Source organism: Arachis hypogaea, chromosome 13, assembly GCF_003086295.3.
Source record: "Arachis hypogaea cultivar Tifrunner chromosome 13, arahy.Tifrunner.gnm2.J5K5, whole genome shotgun sequence".
Lineage (NCBI taxonomy): Eukaryota > Viridiplantae > Streptophyta > Magnoliopsida > Fabales > Fabaceae > Arachis > Arachis hypogaea.
The window spans coordinates 58,799,989-58,822,623 of record NC_092048.1 but is presented as its reverse complement, the minus strand read 5'-3'; the positions used below and the strand labels follow the sequence as shown (position 1 = coordinate 58,822,623).

The 22,635-nt window shown below is 35.4% G+C and overlaps 1 non-coding gene across 1 annotated transcript; it reads right to left on the bottom strand.

The window, feature by feature from the left end:
* Window positions 1-21,161: 21,161 nt before the first annotated feature.
* Window positions 21,162-21,269, bottom strand: LOC112739980 (small nucleolar RNA R71). Its single transcript, XR_003170912.1, has one exon. It is a non-coding gene; the product is annotated as a small nucleolar RNA R71 (small nucleolar RNA).
* Between the last annotated feature and the right edge of the window lie 1,366 nt (window positions 21,270-22,635).

Here is a 22,635-nt window from a genome sequence, read left to right as displayed (position 1 = left end):
GGCTTCCATCATGATAGCAATCTTAGCTTTTAGCTCCTTAAACTCCTTTTCTGTCTCCTCTTGTTGCCTTAGGATACGATATCTAAGATCTCTATGTTCTAGCATGAGGGCATAGAGACCTTCATCCATTGAAGGTGGTGAAAGAGAGGGTTCGTTGTTTGAGGGAAATATATTATAGTTGGAAGGTAGTTCATATTGGTGAAAGTCTTGAGGTGGTGTGTATGGAAATTGTGATTCATGAGAGTATTGGTGTTGGAATGGTGGTGGCTCTAGATATGGTTGATATGGTGGTTGGTATGGTGGATATAGGTTAGGGTCATATAGGGATGAATGGTGGTATGAGGCTTGTGAGTATGGTGGTTGATAATGTTGCGAAAGGGGTTCATAAGCATATGGTGATTGTGGTTGACAACCACAATGAGGGTCACCACACACATTAGATTGGTATGCATCTTGGAGTGATTCTTGCTCATAGTACATTGGTGGGGGTTATTGCGGTTGAACAAATGCTTGAGGCTCCTCCTACCTTTGATTTTCCCATCCTTGATGCATATCCTCATTGTAGCTTCTATCTCCTACAACATAGTTGTAACCATATTCATAGCCAAAAGGGTGAGAATTCCTACTGACAAGAGAAAATAAAAACAAAGTTAACAAAAAACAAAGAAAGCAAAGTCCTACAACTAGCAACAACTAACAAAGAAGCAAAAGGCAAACATATTCACAAAATCAAAATATATACAATAGCCAATAATATAGCACCATTGCAATTTCCCAGCAACGGCGCCAAAAATTTGATGAAAACATTTTCATATGGTTAGGAATTTCATTCAAAATAATTCTGTTGATAGTATAGTTCCCAACCAATTAGTAATGCTCAATTCAAATTTTAATAGATACTGGTTGTCACAAGTACAAACCCTAATGAAAATTAACCGAAGTACTCAAACCTCGGGTCGTCTCACAAGGAATTGCAATGAAGTGTTCAATTATTGGCATTGAAGGAACATGGGGGGTTTGATTTGATGAAAGGGCAAGAAAATAAATGACGAAAAAAATAAAGTAAACAATTAAAGAAAGCAATTAATAAAAAGAGACATTCATGGCAAGGATTGAGAATATAGGCTTTCTATCATAGTCACTAATCATAACAATGATTAACAAGAATTTATCTTATTTCGTCATCTTCAACAATGGAAGAAGGTACAATGTTATCTTCACATAGGGAGAAAGTCAAATAAGACTAGTTAATCTCAATCCCAAAGTCCTAATCAACTCACTAATTGAATTAGCAAAAGATTAGCGTCAATGGAAACAATATTAACTAACAACCCTAGATCACCAACATAAGTTGGGTATTCATGACTCAAGATTGCATAATTCATCTTCCCAAGCCAAGAATGCTCAAAAATCTACTCTAACAACCAACCAAGCATTTTGTCAAACACTTGGAAGGCATAAAAGGAAAGCATAATAAAATTGCAAGAATAATAAAATCTGCAAGGAAACAATAACAACAACTCAATTAACAATAAAAGAACATCAAATATCAAATTGCATTAAATGAAAACAAAATCCAACAAAGTACTCATTAATGAAATCTACTACTATCTAATATAAAAAATTAATAACAACAACTAAGGAAAGCACATTGAGCATGAAATACCTCAAAATTGCATTAAAGAGAATGAAAATTAACAAGAGTTCAGGACATAAAAATAACCAAAATGAGAAATTAACAAGAGAAAATAGGAGAATTTAGACAATACAGCAAGGAATTGTAAAGAAGACAAGATGAAAACAAGGAATTAAACCTAGATCTAAGAGAATTTGACCTAATCCTAACCTAATTCTAGAGAGAAGAGGGAGCTTCTCTCTCTAGAAACTAACTACATGCTTCCTAGTCTACAAGTAATTGCTCCCCCTTTGTCCAAGCTTGAATTCTGCATGAAATAGCCTCAGGAATGAGTTGGATTTGGGCCTGGGAAGCTCAGAAATTGCCTCCAGCGTTTTCACTTTAATGAGGTCACGTGCCTGCTGTGACGCGTGCGTGTGGGTGACGCATGCGCGTCGTTGGCCAAAATTCCTCCTCACGCGTACGCGTGGGTGACGCGTGCGTGTGGCCTGCAAATCTTCAACTCACGCGTACGCGTGGATGACGCGTGCGCGTGGCCCATAATTCTCCAAATGCTCATTTCTTCATGAATTCTCCACTTTGCATGCTTTTTCTCTTCACTTCTTCCATCCAATACTTACCTTATGAACCTGAAATCACTCAACAAACACATCAAGGCATCGAATGGAATTAAAGTGAATTAAATTTAGCTATTTTAAGGCCTAAAAAGCATGTTTTTACACTTAAGCACAAATTAAGGGAGAATTACAAAACCATGCTATTTCATTGAATAAATGTGAGATAAGTTGATAAAATCCCCTAAAATAAGCACAAGATAAACCACAAAATTGAGGTTTATCACATGCCTATTTCTGTTTTCACGCGTACGCGTTACTCATGCGCGCGCGTCGCGTTCGCGCCTTGTTTATGCCTTTCTTCTTCTTTATTTCTCCTTTCTTCTTCTTTCTTCTTCCTTTCTTACATTCTTCTTCTCTCACTTTTCAAAAGTTCACTCATCATTTTTCTTATCCTTCATTCTATTTTACAAATTACATTTGCATACTATCATTCATTGTATTTTAACTTTGTGCATGTTTTTAATTTCTTTTCTAAGTCTGCTATTTTTCCATTGGTGTTAACTTTTCTTACTCAACTGTTGCATATTTCTTGCATTGTTTTGGGTGCTTCTTGACTTGTTCGCTATTTAGTTGACACGCCCTTTGCTTCTATTGTTTTTTCACTTGCATGTTGTAGCTACCATGTAGTTGAGAACTTTATTATTATTTAGCATTAGCCTACCCATATTTTATTTGTTTACATATCTTTGTTTGTGGTTTATTCTTCTTCCTTTTTCTCTTCTTTCAGGATGGCCACCAAAAAGGGGAATGGAACGCTTCTAATTGGGGGGACAAACAAGTTCCAGTGCACAATCTTTGGAGAACGAGCATCTATTGTAGCCACCCATCCACTTGCACATCTTTGCATGCATCGAAGACAGTGCAATCTTTAAGTGTGGGGAGGTCGATACCGACTTCGTGGGTTAGTTACTTTTTTTTCAACACCAATTCTTACTCTTCTTTGTTAGATTAGTTGTTGCATTGCATGATAGATTGCATAGTCAGTTAGTTTCTTGCATTAAGCTACTACTTGGTTGAAGTAATATTTTCTTTTTCAAGAAACTTTTTAGAGCATTTCACTAATTTGAATTAAATTTTTTGTTGAACTTTCTTGAAGTAACTTATTTTAGAACATGGTTTAGAGCTCGAACACACAAAACCAGTAAGATTTTGAACCTATTTAATTGGTTGCACTTTATCAACCAATATTTTATTTTTGGTGTGTGTTGTTCTCTCTAAAATTGTGATCTTTGTCTTGTTTTATTCTATATTTCCATTGTTTGATGTATGCATACACCTACGTGATTGAGGCCTTGTTTCACTGAGCTTACATACCCATATGGCCTTAACCTTTCATTATCCTTTGCAAACTAATGTTGAGCCTACTTATCCCATTTATTCTTTACTTTAGCTCATCACTAACTCTAAGCGGAAAATAATAAATGTCCCTAATTTAAATCCTTAATTAGCTTAGACTAATGAAGTGTACATGAATTAAGTATGGATAAATTGAATTGGGGAATACATGTTTAGAAAATTGGGTATTCTATATTCCTATATGAAAATGTGAAAACAGTTGGGCACTTGTTCATGCATCTAGCACATTAATCATATGCATTAACTCACTTAAAAAAAATAAAAAAAACATGAATAATAAGAAGAAAAAAGAAATGAAAAAAAGAGTAAATAATAAAAAGGGGATAAAATGCCCCAAAGTAAATGGTGGTAGCAATGCATATGTACTGTATTCAAATTTTGGATGCATGAATATGTGGCAAAACATAGTTAACGGGTAGTTAGATTTTATATTCTAATTACATGGATTGTCTTAGGTTAGGTGAGAAGTTTGGGTTAATCAAGGATTCCTATTTTAGTCCACTTGATCAAATACAATCCACCTTGACCCTAACCCCATTACAACCCTTAGAAGATCTCTTGATATGTGTATTTGTGCATTAAATTTTTGTTGATTGGTAGAAGAAGAGCAAGCCTTAGAAAGCAAGGTTAGTAGAGAATTGAGAGGATCGAACCTTAAACACTTGAGTGATTAGAGTGTATACACTTCCGGTGAGGGTTCGATGCTCGATTCTTTGTTCTCAGCTTTCACGAACTTTCTTCTTGCAAGTCTATTTGTACTTCATTTTATGATTTGAATTAGTGAGATCCAGTTCACATTTTTTTTCTTAAAAGATTTATTTACTTTTGACCAAGCAGGTAAAGCATTTTGCATGTAGTTGCATTTAGATAGGTTGCATTGCATAAATTCTACCATTCCTCTTCACTCCTTTATAGCTTCTCTTGAGCTTAGCATGAGGACGTGCTAATGTTTAAGTGTGGGGAGATTGATAAACCGCTATTTTACAGTTTATTTTGTATTGAATTGAGCGGATTTTATCCATTATTCTCACACTTATGCATATAATTCACATGTTTTACATTTTCCTTCCTAATTTTGTGCTATGATTGAAAACATGCTTCTTTGGCCTTAAATTTGCTAATTTTTTTAATCCTCTCTTATTACCATTCGATGCCGTGATATGTGTGCTAAGTGATTTCAGGGTTTATAGGGCAGGAATGGCTTAGAGGATAGAAAGGAAGCATGCAAAAGTGGAAGGAACACAAGAAATAGGGGATTTTAGAATCTGGTAGCGACGCGCACGCATGGGCGACGCGCACGCGTGACCAGTGCAGCAGGCAAGCGACGTGTACGCGTGGATGACGCGTACGCATGACAGAGCGTCACGTGCTGCATTAAACAAAAAATGCTGGGGCAATTTCTGGGCTGCTTTTGACCCAGTTTCAGGTCCGAAAATACTGATTAGAAGCTACAGAGTGGAGCTAGAAGGAGGAATCAATCATTCACACATTCATTCACATTAGTTAGGTTTTAGATGTAGTTTTCTAAAGAGAGAGGCTCTCTCCTCTCTCTAGGTTTTAGGATTTTTAGTCTTGTTTCTTCTCAATTTCAGAATTCTACCTCGCTTTAATTTAGTTTTCTTCTACTCTTATTTGTTCTAGCACTTTAGTTATCTACCTCTCTTATTGATTCTTTTATTTTGCTAATTTAGTTTATGAACTCGTGTTACTCTCAACTTTCATAATGCAATTTATGTTTCACGTTTCTTATTGTTCAATTGCCTTGTTATTGTTATTTCCTTGCTTTGTTTAGTCTTAGATTTTGCTACGTCTTGTTAGTTTTCTCTGTTTTTATTTTATGCCTTCCAAGTGTTTGATAAAATTCTTGGTTGGATTTTAAATTAGATTTTTATGTTCTTAACTTAGATTGATCAATTAGAGACTCTTGAGTTATCAAAATTCTTTTGTTGATTGGTGATTGAAAAATGCTAGTTGGCTTAGGCTTCACTAAATCCAATCTTTGATTAGGACTTGTGAACTTAAGTTGATTTTGCTCACTTGACTTTCCTTCATTGTTAGAGGTTAACTAAGTGAAAGCAAAAGGCAATTATCATCACAATTGATAATGATAATGAGAATAGAAATTCCAATTCTCAATCCTTGCTAGGACTTTTCTTAGTTGTTATTTTATTTCCTTGTTATTTACATTACTTGTCTCTTATCACAAAAACCCCAAAAATACTTTTCCATAACCAATTATAAGTACACTTCCCTGAAATTCCTTGAGAGACGACTTGGGGTTTAAATACTTTGGTTAATTTTATTGGGTTTGCTTAAGTAACAACAAATTAAATATTGATTGAGGTTTAATTGTCGGTTTAGAACTATACTTGCAACGCGACATTTTTGTGAAAATCTTTACCAACATTTTCCCTCCGTTAGTGTATGCATGACAAGGGGATGCGCGCGTGAGCTGCATTTATAGATGTAGTGGAGTGATTCTGCTTGCTTCGGGACGTGGTGAAATGTAATTGCCTGGGTAGTTGTAGTGGAGTGATTCCACTTGCTCTGGGATGTGGTGAAAATTTTGTTGACGTTGCATTGCAAGTTGTTGCCGGACACTTATACTTTTCCGGATGTTCCTCCTTGAAGATGTAAAATTCCTCCTGGTAGATGCGTGCACACAGGGACTGTCCAGGGTTTGCTACCGGACATGTCGAGTTTGACTGTATAATCGACAGATGAGCTCATTGGCCATAGGACACACATTCATCATTTGCATTTATGTGTATTGTTTGGGTGTGAATCTTGTTTTTGGTTTACCTAATTGATTAATTTCATTAATTTGCTATTTAATCTAATTGTTCTATCTATACTCTTTATTTGTGTATGCTTTGCATTGTTTTGTATGTGTTTGACAACAGAGAAATCCTTCATGCTGGCGGTGGTGATGCTGAGGGTTGTTTTTGATATGTGTTGATAAAGGTTGAGGCAGGATGAACTAGGTGTTGCTTTATTACTCTAATTTATGTATTAGTTGGATGGGAGTGAGTGATATGAGTTGGGTAGGAAGCCCTTAGGCACGTCCTTGGTCGTTTTAATTTCTTTAATCTATTCACCTTACTTATTTGCAAACTAAAGGAGTTTCTTTACGACTTTTCAAAATAAGTTTTTTCACAACACTTTTTCAAAATGTTATTTTAAGGATAAACTATTTTATAATGAAATTAATTCTATTTGTAAGTATTGCTTTGCTTTGATGGTATTCCTTTCCCTACTGAGAACCTACGAGGACGATGCTCTCCCCCTTAAAGATTTCTTTTTCAGTGACAGGTTCAGGAAGCTTTGATGCAAGTCTGCAATTGAAGTACAAGCTTTATATATATATTGTATTTTTTGTTTGTTGGTTTAGCTAAGATTTTACCCCTTGTCATTTGTCATTTTGAGATTTTAGAGGGACAGGACTTGTATTTGAGAAGTTTTGAATAAATCTATGTATTTATTACTATGTGGATATAATTGTGTAATTGTGTAGTTTAAAGTGAAGAATTTTCTATTTCTTAAGTAAAAGTTCAGTTTATATTCGCAAAGGCTCAATATTAAATAAATATAGTATAAAATTAAAGGAGTAGAGGTAGGTAACGCCGTGACTTTTAGTGCGATCATGAGATGCTAAAAGTTAGGGTGTTACATTATGGTATCAGAGCAGTTCATCCTGATTAGAGCCTTGGAAATGGATAGACTATGCTTTATTGCATACTCTGAGTGTCTGTCATGTTATAGGCCTTGTCTTGATGACGAGAGTTAGAGCTCTATGCACATGACTGTCTATTGATTAACACTATTAGCTTACCATTGCAGAGCTGCTGATGTTAAGTTTGGCCAACTTAATGTTGATGGTTTATGTGTACGATAAGTTAACGGGTTATCATAGACGAGATAGGAGTAAAAGTAACAAATATCATGGGGTTTGGGAAATGATAGAGGTTGCTTCTCGAGGTTACTCAGTTACTTATCTTATTCTTTCATGGTTTGCCTTGAAATTCCTGTTTGAGATCTCTTTCTTGAAAAGTAAACTAATTATTCTCTAACCATGTTCCTTGTGCATTTGCATATTCGTTTGATGTAGACTGCATATGTTTGCTTACATTCTTGGATATCTGTCTTGTGCTATAAACTCTTTTTCTTGACTCGTGTACTTTTTTTGATGTGCTTCGAACTTGTTAGATGCATCAAAGTGATCGTTGAAATCTTTGAGATTTTGTTGTTGATTGAATTATCTTTTTTTTTGAGTTTTGTATTCATTTGGATCAGCTGAAAACTTGTTTAGTTTGACGTGCTCATAAACCCTATTTGAATGCCCTTGATTTAAGTTTTCTTCCTTGAAATGTAATTTGATTTTCCTTTTTAGCGCATCTTAATATTCTTGAATATTCTTATGAGGTTGCGAATTCAAGTATACTCTCAAAGTTTTGTTTTAAACCTTTTTGAATAAGTTTTTGGTTTATTCTTGTGCAAGGTTGTCATTGACTTTGCTTTCCTTTACTTGAGTTGTGCATCTCTTTGTTGTAATTTGAATCTGTTTTAGTGCGACATAACCATCTCTTGAAGTGTTAATAAAATTGCTTTTAACTCATCCTATACTCCTTTACCTCATACTTTGAAAATTTTTGTATGCGTTTAAACCTATTTGTTTGTAATCCACCCTCTATCCCTTTTTAATTTTTTATGAGCAAAACTTTATCTCAGGTTTTCTTCCAACCAGATCGCAGTTTTCATGCATGCTTTTGTTTAGTCAGGTACCTAAATATCTTTCAAAGTATTTGAGAAAATATAACTTTTCCCTTAGCCAAATTAATCTTTTCTTTTTAACCTTTGCATAGTTTATTTCAACTATAAATTATATTGGAATAATGCCACGTTCATATTTTTGTTATTCTTTTGAAGGATACTTGTTGCTTATCTTTTCTTTTAGACCACGAAATAATTTTTCCTCAAGTTTTCCATTTTTTATGAACAATGTATTCGAAAGTATTTTTAATCATACTCTTGAGTTCTATGAGCGTTGTCTTGGGTTTTAGATATTCTTTTCTGTAAACCTCATACTTCTTCGACTCAACTTGAATCTGTTTCAAACTGATGCGTTGTTTTTCTTCTTATTGACCTTATTGAATTTCTTTGATTCAAGAGTTATGCTTGAAGTTTCCAATTGATTCCTTTCTGAGTAAACTTGAGATTTGTTTTAGTGTCAAGTGTGACCTTTAAATATAGTAAGCGATTCGTTAGTTCGTAGGACACAGTTGGTGAATGCGAAAAGTGAAGCTTGTAAGTGTGCGATGCCACAGGATGTTATGGAGCTTTGTTTTATGCAAAAGAGTTTCGTTGATATTAGGCTTGTGACTAGCAATGGGTGATGTTGAGAATTTTTAGATGAGTCATTTGATAATGTAAAGTTGAGAGTTATGATGGTAAGCTATGTTAAAGCATGGAAAGTTGAAACCTTAAAGCTTGATGTGAAAACTAGTTATTACCATGGATGTAATCAAATGTAAGCAACAGAATGGAATCATGAGATTATGGAGTAAGAATGTTCTTGGAAAATTATAAGCGAGTTGAAAAGCGCCTAGTGATTGATTAGTTAAGGAAACAAGAGCGTTGGCCTATTGACCACATTGTTTTCGCAAAAACCTATCTTGAAAACTTGCACCTTATTGTGTTTCTTCAAGTTTTGGTAAAGTGTTGACACCATGTAACCCCTTTGTTTTGAGCATATCTTGTAACTCCTACTTTACACCGCACTCTTCCCTTGTATCTAAGTTTTATGACTTATCTAGCATTTGAAAATTTATATATATGCCAAGACTTCTTGCTTTTCTAAAGTATTCAAAAGTAAAGTATTAAAACTATGTAATATCTTGTATATTATTTTAATTTTTAAGGACAAAAATTTTTCTAAGATGGGTAGAATGTAAGACGCATAATTTTGGAAAATCTTATTATAAGCTAATTTCAATTTATTATTAAAATAGAAATTTTACTCAATTTTATAATTATTGAATAATTTTCTATATTTAAATTATAAAGTTTAGTAGTTGTAAATGAATAAGAATTTTAAATGATTTGGTTTAAATAATTGAAATTTTTGAATTTAATACTTGAATTTTTATAAACAAAGAAAATTAATTATATTATCTCTAATTTCAAATTTAGAATACTTGTTTAAAAGCCAATTAGCAAATGGATAAATTAAATAATATTTTTTTAAAGTAATTTTAAAGGATTAAATTAGAATTTTAATTAAGACTATACACCCTAATCTGATTAAAATTACCAAACCCTAATTTACCCAAAAATCTCTAATTTCACATTTGTCCCAAATTTAACCCTAGCCCTAAAATCTCAAAACATACACACACACACACCCTAACCTTAAACCCTTCTAATACTACCAGCTGCCATGCCATTCCCAAAAGAAAAAACAGGAAAACACAAACACACACGGCAGAAATAAAGAAAGAAAGAGAGGGGGGAAGCTGCGACGGGGGAGAAGAGAAGAGAGGAAGGAGACGTGCCGGTACTAGTGGACCTTGGTGCGCAAAATTTAGAACTCTGCACAACTCAACCGGCAAGTTTACCGGGTCATCCAAGTAATACCTCAGGTGAGTGAGGGTCGATCCCACGAGAAAGCAGTGGTTATCCTGCAGATCTTAGTCAGGCGAATAGAAAGTTGATTGGTTATTGTTGAATGCGCATAAACAAAACAAGAAAGTAATAAAGAAATAGCCAAGAAACAATAGTAAGAGGTCGGTTAAGGCTTTGGAGATGCTTTATCTCAACTTTTCTTACTGTCTATTCCAACAATGGATGATTCATTCCATAGCAAGCTGTAAGTGATTGACGCCACGTCAATGGCCATTAATCTCCTCTGATCCACATCAAACTCTACATCAATGGTCATTCAATCTGAACGAGGGTAAAGCTCTAGCAATTCAATCTCTGGTGATCCTACTCAAAATGCCACAGACAAGGTCAGATCTTCCGAATTGGAGAATGAAGCTTTATAATTCTAGCTTATACCACAAAGGCCCTAATCGCCCCAGACTCAGCTGAACAGATGTTCCCATGTCCCCAACGAGTGCGAGGATTAGCCGTCTAAGAGACGTATTCTCAAGCTTGTAGTTCAATGCTATCCTTTCTGAGACTTGCAAGAACTCATGTAGAACAAGGGGTTATACTTCCGTTCCACCCCATATTCATAAGGATTGAAAAACGAGAATACATCTTAGAATGGAATCAAACATATATTGAAATAGAAACAGTAATATTATTAATCCATGAGAATCAGCAGAGCTCCTAACCTTAACCTAGGAGGTTTAGTAACTCATGATGTACAATGTAATTCAAAAGTAATGGGAGAAGATGAGGAAGAAGCCCCTAAACACGGGCGATCATCTCCTATATATACTAATCTAATAATGAAAAAGTACATAAATATGATAGACTAGACTAAAGGTGCGAAAATCCACTCTTGAGCCCACTTTGGTGAGTGTTTTGGGCTAAGCTTCGTGTCAGGCTTGAGGAATAGGCATTGGATGCCCATTAAGGGGTTGGTTATACACTGCCTTGCTCCTTTTGGGGCGTTGAACGCCAGCTTTGGGTGTTCAACACTGGGCTTGCTCCCTTTGGGGCGTTGAACGCCAGAAAGGGGGTGATTTGGGTGTTCAACGCCCAATATGGGTAATCTCATTCAAAGAAAAGTATAGACCATTATCTATTGCTGGAAATCCCTGGAAGTTAGCTTTTTAAAGCCATTGAGAGCGCATCATTTGGACCTTTGTAGCTCTTGAAATGCTCGTTTGAACGCATAGAGGTCAGGATCTGACATCATCTACACTTTGTTCTTTGCCTCTGAATCAGACTTTACCAAAACCTGCCAATTTCAGCCGAAAATTACCTGAAATCATAACAAAAACACAACAACTCAAAGTAGAATTTAAAAAGTGAATTTTGCATTAAAACCTATTAAAATTAACTAAAACGCAATGAAATGTACTAAAAACACTAAGAAAACAATACCAAAAAGCGTATAATATATCCACTCATCACAAAACCAAACTTAAATTATTGCTTGTCCTCAAGCAACCAAAAACAAAGTAGGACTAATGGAAGAGGGAAATACAATAAGTCTCAGAGTTGTCAATGAAGTTCAGTTCCAATTAGATGAGAGGGGCTAGTAGCTCTTGACTTCTGAATAGTTTTGGCATCTCACTTTCCTTTGAAGCTTAGAAATATTAGCATCCCTTGGAGCTAGAATCCGGATGATATTATTGATTCTCTTCTGTTGGTTTTCTTGATTCTTGAACACAACTTCCTTTTGAGCCTAGCCATGACCCTAAGCATTTTGTTTTCCCGTATTACCACTGGATACATAAACGCCACAGACACTTAACTGAGGGAACTGATGAATCCATATTTGATTATCATTTTTGGTTGAAATTGAATGGATTTCATCATATAAACTTGCACTTATTCCACTAAATAGCATGCATTTGAACTTTCCTCCTAATTTGTGCTTGATTATGAAAACATGCTCTTTTGTGCCTAATTTGATTAATTTTATTCCATTTACCTTCCATTCGATGCCTTGATGTTATTTGTGAGTGATTTCAAAGGTATAAGGCAGGAATGGCTTCGAGAGAATGGAAGAAGAGCATTCAAAGAGGAGGAAGCACGAAGAATCAAAGGAGAAGAGCTCAGCCTAGTGTGTGTACGCACAGACCTGCGTGTGTACGCACATCCATCAGATCAGAGCCACGCGTGCCCGTGAGTCGCATTGTGCACGTCGCACGTCTATTCAGGCATCACCTAGTGTGCGTGTGCACAACCTCCTGTGTGTACGCACGAGTAGAGATTTTCGGCAGAGTGTGTGTACGCACACGTCTGTGCATCCGCACAGATGGCCGCACATACCTTCATTAAAATCTCACGTGACTCACAAATTTAGTGGTTTGGAGGCCCATTTCTAAATCAATTTAGCTCATAAGGAAGGGAGAATGAAGACCATACGATAGCATAACATTTGGGTAGCTTAGGAGTAGTGGTAGATAGCTTTAGTATAGTTTTTCTTTAAGTTTTTCATAATCTCTACTAGGGTTTATACTAGGGTTTTTACATTCAAGTGCCATTTCCATTTTGATCTTGGATTTCGCTAATTTCCATTGTAAGTATCTCTTTGTTACTACCCTTTATAGTTACATTGTTCTTACTCTTTCTTATAATTCAAGTTATAGTTCAATTTTACTTCTTGATGAGCGGATAATTTATACCCTTTTTGGGATTATTTTTACATAGTTTTTAGTATGTTTTAGTTACTTTTTATTATATTTTTATTAGTTTTTATGTAAAAATCACATTTCTGGACTTTAATATGAGTTTGTGTGTTTTTCTATGATTTCAAGTATTTTCTGGCTGAAATTGAGGGACCTGAGCAAAAGTCTGATTCAGAGGTTGAGAAAGGACTGCAGACGCTGTTGGATTCTGACCCTCCTACACTCGAAGTTGATTTTCTGGAGCTACTGAAGCCTAATTGGCACGCTCGCAATTGCGTTGGAAAGTAGACATCTTGAGCTTTCCAACAATATATAATAATCCATACTTTGCCTGAGATTTGATGGCCCAAACTGGCGTTCAAACGCCAGCCAAAGACCATTTTCTGGCGTAAAACGCCAGAACTGGCACCAGAACAGGAGTTAAACGCCCAAACTGGCACCCAAGCTGGTGTTTAACTCCAAGAATGGCCTATGCACGTGAAAGCTTCAATGCTCAACCCAAGCACACACCAAGTGGGTCCCGGAAGTGGATTTCTGCACTATATGAACTTGGTTACTCATTTTCTGTAAACCTAAGTTACTAGTTTAGTATAAATAGCACTTTTTACTATTGTATTTGCAGACTTTTATCTTAGGAGAATTTGAACACTTTTATGTTACATTTGGAGGCTAGCCTCCCGGCCATGCCTAGACCTTTCTCTCTTATGTATTTTCTACGGTGGAGTTTCTACACCTCATAGATTAAGGTGCAGAGCTCTTCTGTTCTTCATGAATTAATGCAAGTACTATTGTTTCTCTTTCAATTCACGCTTACTTCTTCTCCAAGATATACTCTCGTACTTAATTCAGTTAAGTCAGAATGATGGGGTGACCCGTGACAATCACCCACTATCTTCATTACTCGCTTAGCCAAGATCCGCGTGCCTGACAACCATAAGCGGTCTACATGATGTTCAACGTAGTCATTGGATGACAGCCGGAGTATAATCTCTTGGGTCTCTAATCCATGATTTACATCGTCTCTCCTGACAACAGAGCATCCGAATCCGTGAGATTAGAAACTTCGTGGTATAAGCTAGAACCAATTGGCAGCATTCCTGAGATTTGGAAAGTCTAAACCTTGTCTGTGGTATTCCGAGTAGGATCTGGGAAGGGATGACTGTGACGAGCTTCATACTTGCGAATGTTGAGCACAGTGACAGTGTGAAAAAGGATAGAGAGATCCTATTCCGACGCTAATGAGAACTGACAGATGATTAGCCGTGAGGTAGCTGTACCTGGTATTTTTCATCCGAGACGAGAAATTCGACAGTTGATTAGCCGTGCAGAGATCATACCTGGTATTTTTCATCCGAGAGGATCATACAGCTTGCCATGGAAGGGAGCACGCATGATTGGAAGAAGACAATAGGAAAGCAGAGGTTCAGAAGCAACAAAGCATCTCCAAACGCTTATCTGAAATTCCCACCAATGAATTACATAAGTATCTTTATCTTATTTTATGTTTTATTTATCTTTTAATTATCAAAACCTCATAACCATTTGAATCCGCCTGACTAAGATTTACAGGATGACCATAGCTTGCGTCAAGCCGACAATCTCCGTGGGATCGACCTTTACTCACGTAAGGTATTACTTGGACGACCCAGTGCACTTGCTGGTTAGTTGTGCGGAGTTGTGAAAAGTGTGATCACAATTTCGTGCACCAAGTTTTTGGCGCCATTGCTGGGGATTGTTTGAGTTTGGACAACTGACGGTTCATCTTGTTTCTTAGATTGGGTAATTTTATTTTATGTTTAAGCTTTTTATTTTTAATTTCGAAAAAAATACAAAAAAATTTAATAAAACCATAAAAAGAAAAAAAATATTTATGTTTCTTGTTTGAGTCTCGTGTCAAATTTTAAGTTTGGTGTCAATTGCATCTTTTTAATTGTTCTTAAATTTTCAAAAATTCATCATGTGTTCTTTCTTTGATCTTCAAGTTGTTCTTGATAATTTTCCTTGTTTGATCTTTAATTTTTCTTGTTTTGTGTTTTTTGTTGTTTTTCATATGCATTTTCGAATTCATAGTGTCTAAACATTAAAAATTTCTAAGTTTGGTGTCTTGCATGTCTTTCTTTTCTTAAAAATTTTCAAAAATATGTTCTTGATGTTCATCTTGATCTTCAAAGTGTTCTTGGTGTTCTTCCTGATATTCAAAGTGTTCTTGCATGCATTATTTGTTTTGATTCATAACTTTTATGTCATGTGTCATTTTGTTATTTTTCTCTTTCTTCATTAAATTAAATAAAATAAAAAAATATCTTTTCCTTATTTTACTCATAAATTTCAAAATTTTGAGTTGACTTGGTCAAAACTTTTTTAAAATTTAGTTGTTTCTTGTTAGTCAAGTCAAAATTTCAATTTAAAAATTCTATCTTTTCAAATTTTTTTCAAAATCAAATCTTTTTCATTTTTCTTTCATTTTTTTTCGAAAATTCTTCAAAATAAATTTTCAAAACCTTTTTCTTATTTTTATTTCATATTTTCGAAATTATTGCTAACATTCAATGTTTTGATTCAAAAATTTCAAGTTTGTTACTTTCTTATTAAGAAATGTTCAATCTTTAAATTCTAGAATCATATCTTTTAGTTTCTTGTTAGTCAAGTCATCAACTTTAATTTTAAAAATCAAATCTTTTTAATTTCTTTTTCAAATCTTTTTCAAAATAAATTTCAATCATATCTTTTTCAAAATTTAATTTCAAAATCTTTTTCTAACTTCTTATCTTTTCCAAATTTATTTTCAAATCTTTTTCAATCAACTACTTGACTTATTGTTTGATTTTAAAAGTTTACTATCTTTTTCAAAACCACCTAACTACTTTTCCACTTCTAATTTTCGAAAATTACCAACCACTTTTTCAAAATTCTTTTTAATTAACTAATTGTTTTAAATTCTAATTTTATTTTATTTCTTTTCTTAAATTTCGAATTCTAACTTAATTAATTAAATAAAAATAAAAATATTTTTCTTCTCCCTCTTTTTAACATTCGAATTCCCTGTCTCTCTATTTATTTATTTATTTACTAACACTTCTTTTCTACTCATAATTCGAACCCTCTCTCTCTCTGTGTGTTCAAATTCTTCTTATTCTCTCTCTACCTCATTCTTCTATTCTCCTACTCACATAAAGGAATCTCTATACTGTGACATAGAGAATTCCCATTCTCTCTTTGTTCTCTTCTTTTTCATATGAGTAGGAACAAGGATAAGGACATTCTTATTGAAGCTGATCCTGAACCTAAAAGGACTCTGAAGAGGAAGCTAAGAGAAGCTAAAGCACTACACTCTGGAGAGGACCTTACAGAAATTTTTTAAAAAGAAGAAGACATGGCAGCCAAATACAAAAACAATGGTAGAGATGCAAGGAAGATGCTTGGTGACTTTACTGCACCATCTTCCGACTTCTATGGAAGAAGCATCTCAATTCCTGCAATTGGAGCAAACAACTTTGAGCTTAAGCCTTAATTAGTTTCTCTAATGCAGTAGAATTACAAGTTTCATGGACTTCCATTGGAAGATCCTCATGAGTTCTTAGCTGAATTCTTGTAAATCTGTGACACTGTAAAGACTAATGGGGTTAATCCCGAGGTCTACAGACTCATGCTTTTCCCTTTTGCTGTAAGAGACAGATCTAGGATATGGTCGGACTCACAACCTAAAGAAAGCCTGAACTCTTGGGAAAAGTTGGTCAATGCTTTCTTGGCCAAATTCTTTCCACCTCAAAAGATGAGCAAGCTTAGAGTGGAACTCCAAACCTTCAAACAGAAGGAAGGTGAATCCCTCTTTGAAGCTTGAGAAAGATACAAGCAATTGATCAGAAGGTTTCCTTTTGACATGCTTTCAGAATGGAGCATCCTATGTATATTCTATGATGATCTATCTGAATTGTCCAAGATGTCATTAGACCACTCTGCTGGTGGATCTCTTCATCTGAAGAAAACCCCTGCAGAAGCCTAGGAACTCATTGAGATGGTTGTAAATAACCAGTTCATGTACACTTCTGAAAGAAATCTTGTGAATAATGGGATAACTCAGAAGAAAGGAGTTCTTGAGATTGATACTCTGAATGCCATATTGGCTCAATATGATTTTTCAGAATCTGACTGGTTTGCAAGCTGCATCCAGTAGTACTAAAGAAGCCTCCTCTGAAGGAGAAGCTTATGACCCTGAGAATCCTGCAATGGAAGAGGTGAATTACATGGGAGAATCCTATGAAAACACTGATGAGCGGATAATTTATACGCTTTTTGACATTGTTTTTAGTATGTTTTTAGTAGGATCTAGTTACTTTTAGGGATGTTTTCATTAGTTTTTATGTTAAATTCACATTTCTGGACTTTACTATGAGTTTGTGTGTTTTTCCAGCAATATATAATAGTTTATACTTTGGCAAAGAATAGACGACGTAAACTGGCGTTCAACGCCAGCTCTATGCCCAAATCTGGCGTCCAGCGCCAGAAAAGGAGCCAAAACCAGAGTTGAACGCCCAAACTGGCACAAAAACTGGCATTCAACTTCAAGAAGGACCTCTACACGTGCAACACTCAAGCTCAGTCCAAACACACACCAAGTGGGCCCCAGAAGTGGATTTATGCATCAATTACTTACTTCTGTAAACCCTAGTGACTAGTTTATTATAAATAGGACCTTTTACTATTGTATTAGGCATCTTTGATCAGTTGTATGCTATCTTAGATCAAATTTGAGGGCTGGCCATTCGGCCATGCCTGGACCTTTCACTTATGTATTTTCAAGAGTTTCTACACTCCATAGATTAAGGTGTGAAGCTCTGCTGTTCCTCAAATATTAATGCAAAGTACTACTGTTTTCTATTCAATTCATCTTATTTCGCTTCTAAGATATCTATTCGCACCCAAGAACGTGATGAAGGTGATGATTATGTGTGACGCTCATCACCATTCTCCCCTATGAACTCGTGCCTGACAAACACTTCCGTTCTACATGAAATAAGCTAGAATGAATATCTCTTAGATCTCCTAACCAGAATCTTCGTGGTGTAAGCTAGAATGATGGCGGCATTCAAGAGAATCCGGAATGTCTAAACCTTGTCTGTGGTATTCCGAGTAGGATTCAATGAATGAATGACTGTGGCGAGCTCCAAACTCGCGATTGCAGGGCATTAGTGACAGACGCAAAAGGATAGTAAATCCTATTCCAGCATGATCGAGAACCGACAGATGAATAGCCGTGCCGTGACAGGGTGCGTGAGCATATTATTCACTGAGAGGATAAGATGAAGCCATTGACAAGGGTGATGCCTCCAGACGATTAGCCGTGCCGTGACAGGGCATTGGATCATTTTCCCGAGAGATGACCGAAAGTAGCCATTGACAGTGGTGATGTATCACATAAAGCTAGCCATGGAAAGGAGTAAGACTGATTGGATGAAGATAGCAGGAAAGCAGAGGTTCAGAGGAACAAAAAGCATCTCCATTCACTTATCTGAAATTCCTACCAATGATTTACATAAGTACCTCTATCCCTATTCTATTATTTATTATTCGAAAACACCATTATCAATTTATCTGCCTAACTGAGATTTGCAAGGTGACCATAGCATGCTTCATACCAACAATCTCCGTGGGATTCGACCCTTACTCACGTAAGGTATTACTTGGACGACCCAGTGCACTTGCTGGTCAGTTACACGGAGTTGTGAACCGTGGTCTTGGCATCATGTTTTTGGCGCCATTACCAGGGAAAGAAAGAGCGATGAATTTTACATAATTAAAGTGTAATCACGATTCCGCGTACCAAGTTTTTGGCGCCGTTGCCGGGGATTGTTCGAGTATGGACAACTGACGGTTCATCCTGTTGCTCAGATTAGGTAATTTTCTTTTTGTTTTCTTTTCAAAAATTTTTCAAAAATATTTCAAAATTTTCTCACCTGTTTTCGAAAAAAATATATTTTTATTCAAAATTTTTAATAATGAATTCTAGTGTTTCATGAAGCATGTGAAGCCTGGCTGGCTGTAAAGCCATGTCTAAATTTATTTGGACTGAGGCTTGCAATTTGTTATCAAGAGCAATATACTCTGATGTTAAATGCTGAAGCTTGGCTGGCCATTGGCCATGTCTAGTGTTTTGGACTGGAGCTTTCATTGAAAGCTTGGCTGGCTAGTGAGCCATGTCTAATTCCTGGACTGAAGCTTTAGACTAAGAATGCAAGATTCCTGGAATTCATGTTAAAAATTTTGGAATCCTTATTTTTCCTTTTTCAATTAATTTTCGAAAAATACCAAAAATAAAAATTTAGAAAATCATAAAAAATCAAAAATATTTTGTGTTTCTTGTTTGAGTCTTGAGTCATATCATAAGTTTGGTGTCAACTGCATGTGCATCTTACATTTTTTCGAAAATTTCCATGCATTCATAGTGTTCATCATGATCTTCAAGTTATTCTTGGTAAGTCTTCTTATTTGATCTTGATGATTTCATGTTTTGTGTCTTTTCTTGTTTTACATGTGCATTTTTCGTTTCTTAGAGTCTAAACATGAAAGATTTCTAAGTTTGGTGTCTTACATGTTTTCTTTGCATCAAAAATTTTTCAAAAATATGTTCTTGATGTTCATCTTGACATTCAAAGTGTTCTTGGTGTTCATCTTGACATTCATATCATGCATGCATGCATTCATGGTTTTGATTCAAAATTTTCATGCATTGAGTCTTTTTGTTGTTTTTCTCTCTCATCATAAAAATTCAAAAATAAAAAAAAATATCTTTCCCTTTTTCTCTCATCATTCGAAAATTTGGATTGACTTTTTCAAAAATTTTTAAATCAAATTGTTTCTTATGAGTCAAATCAAATTTTCAATTTGAAAATCTTATCTTTTTCAAAATCTTTTTCAAAAATCAAATCTTTTTCAAAATTCTTAGTTATTTTCGAAAATTTCAAAAATATTTTTCAAAAATATTTTTCTTAATTTTACATCATATTTTCGAAAATAACATCATCAATTAATATTTTGATTCAAAAAAAATTTCAAGTTTGTTACTTACTTGTTAAGAAAGATTCAAACTTTAAGTTCTAGAATCATATCTTATGATTTCTTGTGAATCAAGTCATTAATTGTGATTTTAAAAATCAAATCTTTTTCAAAACTAATTTCAATCATATCTTTTCAAAAATATCTTCTTATCTTATCTTTTTCAAAATATCTTTTCTAACTTCCTAACTTCTTATCTTTTCAAAATTGATTTTCAAATTTGTTTCAACTAACTAACTAAATTTTTGTTTGTTTCTTAACTTTTTCAAAACTACCTAACTAACTCTCTCTCTCATTTTCGAAAATATCTTCTCCCTTTTTCAAAATTTCTTTTTAATTTATTAATTATTTTAATTTTTAAATCTTAATTTTCAAAAATTACTAACATTTTTCAAAAACTATTTTCAAAAATCACTAACTCCTTTTCAAAAACTATTTTCGAAAATTCCTTCTCTCTCATCTTATTCTATTTATTTATTCATCTACTAACATCTCATCTCACATCTCTGCCATCCTCACAGTTGTGTTTCTTCCATTATATTACATTCTTTGTCTCCCCCTCTTCTTCTACTCACACAGGGATCCCTATACTGTGGTATAAAGGATCCATATTATTATTATTATTATTATTTTTCTGTGCTCTCTTTTTTGTCATATGAGCAGGAGCAAGGATAAGAATATTCTTGTTGAAGCAGATCCAGAACCTGAAAGGACTCTGAAGAGAAAATTAAGAGAAGCTAAATTACAACAATCTAGAGATAACCTTTCAGAAATTTTCGAACAGGAAAAGGATATGGCAGCCGAAAATAATAATAATGCAAGGAAGATGCTTGGTGACTTTACTGCACCTAATTCCAATTTACATGGAAGAAGCATCTCCATTCCTGCCATTGAAGCAAACAAACTTTGAGCTGAAACCTCAATTAGTTTCTCTGATGCAGCAGAACTGCAAGTTTCATGGACTTCCATCTGAAGATCCTTTTCAGTTCTTAACTGAATTCTTGCAGATATGTGATACTGTTAAGACTAATGGAGTAGATCCTGAAGTCTACAGGCTCATGCTTTTCCCTTTTGCTGTAAGAGACAGAGCTAGATTATGGTTGGATTCTCAACCCAAAGACAGCCTGAACTCTTGGGATAAGCTGGTCACGGCTTTCTTAGCCAAGTACTTTCCTCCTCAAAAGCTGAGCCAAGCTTAGAGCTGATGTTCAAACCTTCAGACAGAAAGAAGGTGAATCCCTCTATGAAGCTTGGGAAAGATACAAACAGTTGACCAAAAAGTGTCCTTCTGATATGCTTTCAGAATGGACCATCCTGGATATATTCTATGATGGTTTATCTGAGCTATCAAAGATGTCACTGGACACTTCTGCAGGTGGATCCATTCACCTAAAGAAAATGCCTGCAGAAGCTCAAGAACTCATTGGCATGGTTGCTAATAACCAGTTCATGTACACTTCTGAAAGGAATCCTGTGAGTAATGGGACGCCTATGAAGAAGGGAGTTCTTGAAGTTGATACTCTAAATGCCATATTGGCTCAGAATAAAATATTGACTCAGCAAGTCAATATGATCTCTCAGAGTCTGCATGGAATGCAAGCTGCATCCAACAGTACTCAAGAGGCTTCTTATGAAGAAGAAGCTTATGATCCTGAGAACCCTGCAATAGCAGAGGTGAATTACTTAGGTGAACCTTATAGAAACACCTATAACTCATCATGGAGAAATCATCCAAATTTCTCATGGAAGGATCAAAAGCCTCAACAAGGCTTTAATAATGGTGGAAGAAACATGTTTAACACTAATAAACCTTTTCCATCATTCACTCAGCAACAGACAGAGAACTCTGAACAAAATGCTTCTAATTTAGCAAATCTAGTCTCTGATCTATCCAAGGCCACTGTGAGCTTCATGAATGAAACAAGGTCTTCCATTAGAAATTTGGAAGCACAAGTGGGCCAGCTGAGTAAAAGGATCACTGAAATCCCTCCCAGTACTCTCCCAAGCAATACAGAAGAGAACCCAAAAGGAGAGTGCAAGGCCATTGACATAAGCATCATGGCCGAACCTGTGAGTAGAGGAGAGGACGTGAATCCCAAGGAGGAAGACCTCCTGGGACGTCCAGTGATCAATAAGGAGCTTCCCTCTGAGGAACCAAAGGACTCTGAGGCTCATCTAGAGACCATAGAGATTCCATTGAATCTCCTTATGCCCTTCATGAGCTCCGATGAGTATTCCTCTTCTGAAGAGAATAAGGATGTTACTGAAGTGCAAACTGCCAAGTTTCTTGGTGCAATCATGAAGCTGAATGCCAAATTATTCGGCATTGATACTTGGGAAGTTGAACCTCCCTTGTTCATCAATGAACTAAGTGATCTGGATCAACTGACATTGCCTCAGAAGAGACAAGATCCTGGAAAGTTCATAATACCCTGTACCATAGGCACCATGATCTTTAAGGCTCTGTGTGACCTTGGTTCAGGCATAAACCTCATGCCCCTCTCTGTAATAGAGAAACTGGGAATCTATGGGGTGCAAGCTGCTAAAATCTCATTAGAGATGGCAGACAGTTCAAGAAAACAGGCTTATGGACAAGTAGAGGACGTGTTAGTAAAGGTTGAAGGCCTTTACATCCCTGCTGATTTCATAGTCCTGGATACTAGAA